Genomic DNA, 11083 nt, shown 5'->3' with positions numbered 1-11083 from the left:
ATAAGCATGCCGCGGTTCAACAAATAGGAAGAATCTATCGACGATTTTCTCGTGCAGTTTGAGAAACTCGCTCGCGCTCATAAAATTCCTGAGCAACATTGGGCGATTAATGTCTCAGCTTTTTTGCAAGGTGCAGCTCGTGAAGTCTACCAAGGCTTAGCTGCAGACGATGCTGACGACTATAATGCGCTCAAGAAGGCCCTTCTTTGCCATTATCGGCTGACCACCGAAACGTACCGTAAACTTTTTCGGGACTCGACCCACTCTCAATTTCACACCCGTGTTCGAGGGTTATTTGAGAAGTGGATGAAGATGGCCGAAGTCGAACGATCGTACGACGGGCTACGCGAGGTTATACTCAAGGAACATGTCCTGAGTACTTACCGTCGCGGTCTTCCTAGCAGAGCGAGAGCACAGGATGCTCGAAGAGATCGCTAGCATGGCGGAGCGATACGAGCAGGCACACTCGAAGAGTGGAGGTTCCGGGGGTGCGGACAGACCCCGACCCACTGAATCACGCCGTGTGGTTGAGGTAGAGCCGGCTGTCCGTAACCGTCAGGGCGACGGGAGGGTCGGAGGGGGATCTACAGGTAAGGATGCCAACCATAGACCTGGACAGGCCTCACCCACGAAAGCGGGACTTGCAGGTCGGCGAGGGCCGCCGACGTGTTACAACTGCAAGCGCCCGGGGCATATTGCCAGGGACTGTCCCAAGGGCAGGCAGACCCAGGTGAATGCCGTCGCTAGGAAGGAGCGCGAGCCGGAGGCAAGCTGTAACCCATCAAACCTTGCGTCTGCTACTGTCAACGGAGAAGGTGCCACCATCTTGTATGATACTGCGTGTAGCGTTCCTGCCCTTGTCGACAAGAAGTACATGAAGCCCGAAGATTACACAGGGGAGGTAATCGAAGTTCAGTACGCGAACAGCGCGCATGACTCATTACCAGTGGCTGTCATTGACCTCGATTCACCGTACGTGAAAGGGAAAATTGAAGCTGCGTGCTTGAATGGTTTATCACATGACGTCATACTGGGATGTCGTTATGTGTTGCCACAACCGAACCCCGAAACCTGCACACCGATGCCGGTGAGTGCTGTGGAAACCAGGTCGAAGAGTCGACAGACGAAAGCAAAGCCGATGGAAGTTACATCGATACCGGTGAGTAAAGTTCTTCCGGCTGAGGCAGCTGCAACAGGAAGATGCAACTCTGGCGCAGTTGCACAAACACGCTGCAGCGGGAACGGAGAAAAAAACTCCGAATGGCGTGGTGAAGTTCGCATACAAGAAGGGGATCTTGTATCTCCACGCCAGGAATGGTAACGAACACTTTAAGCAAGTCGTCGTGCCAAAGGAGAAGCGAGGTGAAGTGTTGAAACTCGCGCACGAGAGTCTCATGGGTGGACACATGGGAATTGCCAAGACGCGTGACCGCCTTGTCAAAGAATTCTACTGGCCAGGGGTCCAGGGAGACGTTAAACGATTCTGTCTCTCCTGTGACAAGTGTCAGAGAATGGCACCGAAAACGGATCATCGACCCGTCCCCTTGGGGAGTACACCCCTTATCGATGAACCGTTTAGACGCGTCGCGATGGACTCGATCGGACCGATAAAACCCGCGTCGTCGCACAGAATATCTTAACGGTCGTAGATTACGCTACACGCTATCCGGAGGCCGTCGCTCTGCGTAATATTGATTCGGAAACCGTCGTGGAAGCGCTGTTTGGGATTTGGTCAAGAGTCGGAGTGCCCGACGGGTTCCTGACCGACCAAGGGACACAATTCATGAGTCGCGTGATGGCAGAGGTAAACCGACTGATGTCGATTAAACATCTTACGACTACACCGTATCGCCCTCAATGTAACGGGCTGGTCGAACGGTTTAACGGGACATTGAAGAACACGCTCAAGAAGCTGTGCGAAGGCCGCCCTAAACATTGGGATGGATACATTCCTGCAATGCTTTTCGCATATCGGGAAGTACCCCAAGCGAGTTTAGGGTTTTCTCCCTTTGAACTCTTCTACGGGAGGACCGTACGTGGCCCAATCGCCGTACTGAGACAACTATGGACAGACGATCACGCTGTGGAGGAGGTACGCACTACCTACCAGTACGTCGCGGACTTGCGCAACAAACTGGAGGAAGTTTGTTCCCTCGCACAGGAGAACCTCAAGCTAGCGAAGGCGCGTCAGGCGAAAAATTACAACAAGCGCGCAAAACCACGGCAGTTTGAAGTGATGGACAGGGTGTTGTTGCTGCTGCCCCAAGAACTCAACAAGTTGCAAGTTTCCTGGAGGGGTCCATACGTTGTCACCGAGAAGGTCGGAGGTCAAACCTATCGGATACGGCTACCAACGAAGGAGAAATTGTACCATGCCAATCTCCTTAACATATACCGGGAAAGAGAGACCCTCAGCGATTTTGTTATCTTCACGATAATCACCGAGGACACCGAAGGCGATACGGAAGGTGCCAACCCTGTTCCGAGCTGTCCGTTAACGAGGGCTGAGACACCCTCGGACGTGGAGTGCGACCCCATGTTGACTGCGTTACAGCGGGAAGAGATTGAGACGTTGCTGGCCGGGTATTCCGATGTGCTTACGGAAATACCCGGGAGAACGTCACTTGTCGAGTTCGGGTTAAAGCTGGTTGACGACCGGCCAGTCCAACGGAAACCCTACCCCTTTGCCCCACGCAAAACGACAAGTCATAAGGGAAGAGATCGAGCAGATGATTGCCCTTGGAGTAATCGAACCCGCCGACTCTCCGTACAGCCCTCCGGTAGTCCTAGTGCAGAAGAAGGATGGCACCCATCGGTTTTGTGTCGACTACCGGAAGCTGAATCAGGTGACAGAATTTCAAGTCCAAAGGTTACCTGATCCGGAACATATTTTGCTTCTGTCTCGAAAGCGAAATATTTCTCCGAGCTGGATTTGTCCAAAGGCTATTGGCAAATTCCGGTAAGGGAGGAGGAAAGGGCAAAGCTCGCTTTTGCTACTCCCGACGGGACCTACCATTGGTTAGTCATGCCGTTCGGGGTACAGAACGCGCCCAGCGTCTTTAGTAGGATGATGCGGAAGCTGTTGGAACCCTTGCGCGATAGGGGTGTCCATAACTTCATGGATGACCTCTTGTTAGCACGTGGGGTAAACACCTCACTCTGTTAGCTGACGTTTTGGAACGGCTACATCAGGCGGGATTGACAGCTCGCCCTTCCAAAAGTCGGAGCTTTAGCTCTCTCTATCACTAATTTCACTTCCTACAAAAACGAGTCAGGGTGGGAATTCCTTAGTAATTCGAATAAATATTGGGAGCACCCCACCCCAACGTATAACAGTGAGTCACATAGAACTTCACACCAGCAAAACTCACTTTTATATATATTAATTGTCAAATTTTCATCAGTGAGTCTGTCAAAGAATTTCCGAAGTGTCTCTAAGTGATCTTTCCGAAGTCGTTGTTGATTATGACGTCATCGATGCAAGCATCGCGATTACCTAGTCCAGATTTAATCAAATTCATTAAACGTTGTAGTAGTCACGGTACTAATTCAACTCCCACAGTAAACATATGGAAACACCATCATATTCAAAATTCAATAACTTAAAATTTCTTGGTGCTGATGATCAGACTTCCATGTCTCCATGCACAACTATCCATTGTGCAAGCTTTTGTGTGAACACCATATGACCCGAGGCATTTTTTTATCTACATGTGCATGAAACACATGTTATTGATTCTGCACCAAATGAATGAGGTGCTACTTTCATTATCGTATTCCCAAGTCAAGCGTGTAAAACTATTAAAACTGCATCAATAGAATTGTGTCTATATTTTTTTAAATTACAGATACGATAAGCTCTCAAAAGATATTTTTACTAAAATTTTAATTTTCATTATTAACCAATTATGGACCACCAAACCCGTAAATATTCTATTATTTGTTCACCCATTTCATGACTGGTTCACAGTTCTTACGTATAATTAGTATCGTGTGTCCTGAAAAGTACGAATCAAACCTTTTTATCCCAAAAGGCATCTTTTTATATTGATGAAGTCCATCTCGATTCATGGGTACTTACATTTCCTTTTCCCTTTTCGTCAGCAGAATTTGCTAAATCAATGCAGTCGTCAATTCTTGGCATTAAACGTGTTTTGGTCACCCTATTGCCTTTTTATAGACTGCGCAACTGCGAAAAAATTACCTGGTTTCGGTACAAGAAAACATGGTGAACCACAGCCACCTTTATTCGGTTCTATTGTCCAGCAAAATACTAAATGTCATTTTTCAACCATTTCTGCTTGAGAGGTACATCGCGTGCAGAGGTTGTTTCACAGGCGTGGAATCTACAATTTCAACGTCATGGTAGATTTTGTATTTTTACCAGTTGGAACATCTGAAAACAAGTTCTCACATTCATGTATCACCTGTATTTATTTCTTCTTTTCTTGTTGCTATAGATGTGAAATTTTCTGTTCCAGATAATTCATAATTTCTGCATTCTGAAGATTGGTTATACCAAAGTCGTTACATTCAGATTACATTCCATCGCTTAAATCCTCACGGTGTGGGACAGATACAACTAAACTGATTGCACAAATAACCTGACGATCTCTATATATATACTGCTTTAACAGATTTGTATGGCAAAGCTGTTTTTGTTTTTGCGTGCCAGGAGTATTGATGATATCATTCAAATCACGCACCTTCTTTTCAACTGTATAGGGACCATTGTAATTAGAAAAGTATTGTGTGGTATGGGCAAGAGAGCCATAACTCTGTACCCAAGCTGAATACTCCTTTCCTTTGTATTTTTGTCATGCCTTAATATCATTTTTGAGTGAGCAGAGTGTCGATTAGTTCTTGCTACTTATCAAACTTTTAACAACTTGTAATTAAAATTAGAAAACTAATCGAGAAGATTCATTTCTACATCTTCATTTAAAAGACGTTTCTCCATTAACCACTTCAATGTTCCACGGACAGTATATCCAATACATAGTTTAAAGAGACTAAACCCTAAAGTTTCTTGAACTGATTCCCTAACAGCGAACAACAGTAAGTAAACACCTTCATTCCAATCTTTTCCAGTATCAAATAATCATATGTTGTGGCTTTCAGGGTGATAGGCAAAACACATGAATTGTTCGATGCCTAATTCATGCATAACTTTCTGGAAAATTCCAGACTTAAAGTTTGACTTTTGATCAGATTGGACAGATTCGGGCATGCCAAATTGAGTAAAAGTCGTTATCAAAGCTTTCACTATTGTTTTAGTTTTAATATTCCTCAAACGAATTGCCTCAGCGAACCTTTGTAGATGCATACATTGTTATCGTTTTCCCGTTCGACGACAAGTGATTGTCGTTTTTTATCCTGACTAGACTAAAGAAAATGAGTAGTTAAAAGACGCTCACTGTGATCAATACCTTCTGAATGATCCAAACGAGAAATAAAAATGACCTCATCAAAAGCCTAACCAATAATTTTGTCAGCTAAACTAGTAATTTCATGATCAATATCATTCTCAAGAGCAACAGGCTTTGAAAATTTAACAATTAATATATTTCCTTAGAATACAAAGTGAACATGCCAAAGGGGAACTTACGGTATTGAGAACTAAATCCCAAATAATCCTAGAATTACTGACACATATCCGTATAATTAAAGTCTGGATAAACTTTAGAAGAAATCGAAATTAAATAAAGGTATATATTTAAAGGTATATATGTAACTGTGGTGGTCCGCATAATGATGATGTACCAACAGAGTTTTCTTGGATCACAACATTACAATACAATAATTAAATCTTTATTTGAAATGTCAAGATGAATTTCAGTCTCTATTTCTAAGCACATATGACCAGTTTTCAAATAAACAAGATTTATATTTTAAAATAAGACGTAACAAGAGACCATGGATAATGGTCAAAAGTGCATTATTCTAGAAGGATCTTAGTTATAATTATGAAGTCCATCACCAGAATTACAATAAAGTATATTATTATGTATATTTGATTTAATTTATATTTTAATTAATTTAATTATTTGTTTGTTAGTTTTAATATTTTTAATTCCAATACATGCTATTGTAATGTTATTTTCTTTTTACTGGATGTGACATTTTCCAGAATTTCGTTTTTCAGACATTCAGTTCAGTTTTTCGTAACACTAATAATGGAAACTTTGTATCTAATGATGACCTAGTTCCTGATCTTGATTCATAAGTTGAAGTAAACAACCTTTATAATTTTTTAAAAATATTCTTTCTTAGAGCAGATTCATGAAGTGAAATCGAGTCCGTACTTGCAGTACGTGACAAATACCATCTAGTAATTATTTTAAACTCTGGTTTTACTAGATGATTAACCCGCATCCGGGCATCTGTTTTGCGCAGTAGCAGATTTAATATTAATGTATTGAAAATATTTTTATTTTTGCCTTAGCACTCGAGAAGTCAAAATGTTTATTTTCTGTGACCAGTTTGAACTGAATTTTTAATTTTTCTTTGAATTATGTGGATTCTAAGAGATTGTTTTCCCCTGGAAACACTTGTGCTCGAAATTAATTCTTGAACAATGACAGTTATCGAAATTTACAAAATTCAAACACTGGAATATTATTTTGTGAGATTCAACAAACAACTGTTGACACATCAGTGCTACACTGACCACAACATACGTCATAACCCTTCATTTTGGATTTCATCGTGATTCGAACTCAGTTTCATTAGAACATTTTATTAATAAGACTTCTATTTTTTAATTCTTGGATTATTCTTGAATTATTTTTGGATTCGATTCGTAAAACTGTAAGTCATTTTTCTATTTTTACATTGTTCTTCTAGGGAAATAAATTATTTGTTAAATTGTACAAAGTTTGCTGTCTTCACTCTTTTCTTGTTACTGTTTAAAAGAGTCTAAACAAGTAACATTATGACAATCATCACGTAGTCTTGCTTTACAAAATTACAATGTCCCTTGAACGAGGGGTCTGTTCTTGGACATGTTCTCTTCATTCTGTACACTCAATCGCTCTCAAGTGTCATAGATCATCATCCAGTGTCTCATCAACTGTACGCTGACGACACGCAAATATACAAAACTAGCCACCCAACTGAAGTTGATGCTACCATCCAAGGTGTAGAGAGGTGCATTTCTCATGTGAAATCATGGATGACTTGTAACAATCTGCAGATGAATGATGATAAAACTGAGGCCATTCTGATCACAACACAAAGACTTTCTCATTCACATCCTTTACGCCAACATTAAATTCACACAATCAGTACGAAACCTAGGTGTTACTCTGGACAGTACTCTCACATTGCCCCAACATGTCATGAACATATGCAAGGCTGCATATCTTGAGCTGAGACGCATCAGCTCAATTCGCAAATATCTTTCAGTTGATGCCACTAAAACACTTGTGTGTGCATTAGTACTTTCAAGACTGGACTATTGTAACTCAATTCATACTTAGAATACCTCGATCACAGCACACATCCCTGCTGGGTCTGTACCCAACACTTGATATCCATTCGATCCAGAATCAAACACAAAATTTGTTCTCTGTGCTACATCTCACTGTCGGACTCTAGTCCAACATACCTATCTGACCTCACTCTTGTGTACACACCAGCAAGATACTTACGCTCCTCTTCTGACAATCGTATACTCATTATTCCAAGTATGAAAACAAAGTCATATGGACAGCGTTCTTTTACATACCAGGGCCCAGTGACGTGGAATGAATTGCTCACTGAACTTAGACACAAAGACACCGTGATCACATTCAAGAGGGCTCTCAAAACTCACTTATTTCGACAGCAAGAACAAACTTAAAGACCGAATAATGTTTTCTACCTGAAATATTCTCATCATGTTTTTAATTTTTTTTTAAATGTTTTTTTTTTAATTTTTAAAAAAAATGTTTTTCTAATTTCATGTTTGTTTTTGTAATAATATTATTATGTTTCTTATCTTATAGGTGTTGTCTAAAGTTGTAAAGCGCTTAGAGCTTCTAAAGATAAGGCGCTATACAAAGTCCACACTATTATTATTATTATTATTATAATCCTCACTCTGAACGTGTTTACCTAAACTATCATTGATTTAGGACAACGGCAACTACTAGATACAATGTTTCCTTACCGACAGCATATAATGAAATAAAAAGAAAATTAAAGACAATTTTTAAACAAATCCGTGCAAATTAAATATACATAACAAATTTGATTCTTCCTATTATATAAACCCCATAGGTAAACGTTTTTTTTTAATGTGCATGTGTATGGCAGACACATAAAATTAAGAAAACCATTAGTCTTACTATTAAAATACGTGCATTTATTCAGTTATCTACATCTATAATATATAAATGTGTGAACATTTCTTGCAAAGCAACATTCTTTCTTATCACTTGTAGGCTTTTCATAAGTGTCGAATTTTATCATTACATGTGCTTAGAATTCCACCCTAATTAGTGCAGTGCAAACTTGTTTCCCAATTCTGTTAATACATATCAATGTATAAAATTGATGATCGGGATAAGTATCAAACCATTAATTAACTTAGAGCGTGATGATGGTGAATAAAAAATAAAGCACTCAATAGCTAGTTAATGAATTTAATTTTACTTCATTATGTATTTCATAAATTTCAATCTATGTATTATTGTTCACAATAAAATATTTCTTTTAATTTTGATATAACTGATCTACAGCCAAAATGCTTCTAAACTAAATGTAGTCAGACGTTATTTATTCTTGCTCACTGAGAACGAAAATAATGCTTAAATGTGTTGATTGGCTCTAGTTTTAAGGATACGATACTGGGTATACGACCCTTGACTAAGGAATAGCGGACGATAAGTGAGTTATCAAGGAAAGGACTCTCAATTTAAACCAGAAATGACTAAAATGCGTTCTTGACAGGACATTACTTGCTTTTTATTCAAAACAATGAATGATGAAATCCGAAGATGGCATTGCGTCAGACACGATACGAATCGCATCATGTTATTCCTAGAAGTCATGGATGATGCAGTCATAAGTAAGCTTACATCACTCTGCTAAACAAATTGCCCAATATCAACCCTAGAAATCATAAGGTGTCGTACTGTCTTATTTATCAGTGATCGATTTTGGAAAGGGGACACAGTTCTGTTTAGCCAAAGTGAGAAGTGATCTCTCGTACATCACAAAAGCGCAGTATCACCACTAAGAAAACCTGTCACCTTAATTTACGCTGGAACACTTGTGCGAAAAATCTTTGTCAGTGGTTGAACAGGAAAAGGAAATCTATGACTTTTGCAGTGCCAATGATTCGGAGAGATATAACAGATGATATTAGCAATTGTTACTTCTTATTGGGGTCTCCAGTTGGGAAAGGTGTGTCAAAGAAGAAACGTGGACTGTGCATTATCTAAACATTCCATCAGCTATACACGCAGTATCCCACGGAGAAGGATTGCCAATACCTGATGCAAATGAATCATTCTCACTTGAATCAGGCGAGTAAGAGGAGGAGGATGAAATTTCTAGTCCTGAACCATCAATGTCACATGATCCATATTTTTTCCATCCTCCTCCTTTGAACCACATCTCATAACATAAGGTGAATTGAATGACCGTATCATGGATTTGGAACAATCCAGGTGTAGCGCAGAGCTGTTGGGATCCTGACTGCAGCAGTGGAAACTCTGTTTTGCTGCATAATGGCAATATTTTGCCATCAATTCCAATTGCGCATGCAGTCCATATAAAGGAAACCTATGAAAACATGAAACAACTTTTGATGTGCATAGACTATGACGAACATTAGTGGCAGCTTTGTGGCGATTTGAAGGTTATTGCTCTCTTGATTGGTCTACAGACAGGATTCGCAAGGTATTGCTGTTTTCTCTCTGAATCGGATAGTCGTGCGAGAGATTCATACTACATTAAGAGACATTGGCCACTGCGACAGTCATTGGAGCCTGGAGGAAATGTTTTCAGCATCCACCACTTGTTGAATCAAGGCAAATGTTGTATCCAACCCTTGCACATCAAGCTGGGCCATGAACAAAACATAAGCAGCTTTCAAGTATCTCCATGGAATCTTTCCACGGTTAAGTGATGCTAAGATAAAGGAAAGTGTCTTTGTTGGTCCTTCGATTCGTGTACTTCATCGAGGTGATGCATTTAACCGAGCACTGAGTGGCAAGAAAAATACGACATGGAAAGCCTTTCCATTAGAGGGAAAAACTATCTCGTATACGACAAGGCAGATAATTACTTGGAGTTGGTTGAAAACCTCCAAAAGCCTCGGTTGCAACATGTCACCAAAGATACATTTTGCACTCTCATCGAGACTTGCTCCACTGATCCGCGGAGCAGTGATCGACAAGCACAGTGAGCGATTTGACCAGGTCCTTTCACACTGGAGAAACGCCATGATATCAAATGGAGCCCATCATTGGTTGCAGACAATGACAAGACATTCATTTAATGAATACAAGAGACAAGCCAAGGAGCGGAGTAAACACTGAATAAGGACTAATCTTTGTAGTTATATATACATAATAGTTTTAGCATTTTGTTTAATAATACATTTTACTTATGTAGCCCATTTGCTGTTTCTTAAAGTGCTACATAAACAGGACAAGTAAAATATTATGTTAAGTAACCATAAACACATGAAAAGACCTATGTTTACAGCTTATGATTAAAACTATTCTGTCTACACAATATACATAGACGTAAAATGGAAAAACCTAAATATCTTGGAACTCGTAGGCAATAAGTTGTTTCAACTGTTTTATTTAATTCAGCCCTTCAAACTCCATAATAAAAAGAACATTTTATATCTCAAGCGGACAAAGTCGAAAAATTATAGATAAGTGTATCCTGTATTTAAATTCCTACTGACAAAATAGTATATGGACTCTTCGTACGAAGCTATAATATAAGGTGAAGATTTAGCGGCACGAGTCTCATGAAAATGTTACAAAACACCTGTTTATTCAAAGCTGACAAAACTTACGATAAACGGAACTATGTTTGGTTTTCATACCAATCCAATGAAGAAAGTATTATTTAAATA

The sequence above is a fragment of the Sinohyriopsis cumingii genome, chromosome 14 (genome assembly GCF_028554795.1).
Source record: "Sinohyriopsis cumingii isolate HCF-2022 chromosome 14, ASM2855479v2, whole genome shotgun sequence".
In the NCBI taxonomy this organism is placed as follows: Eukaryota; Metazoa; Mollusca; class Bivalvia; order Unionida; family Unionidae; genus Sinohyriopsis; species Sinohyriopsis cumingii.
This window is presented reverse-complemented; position numbering follows the sequence as displayed.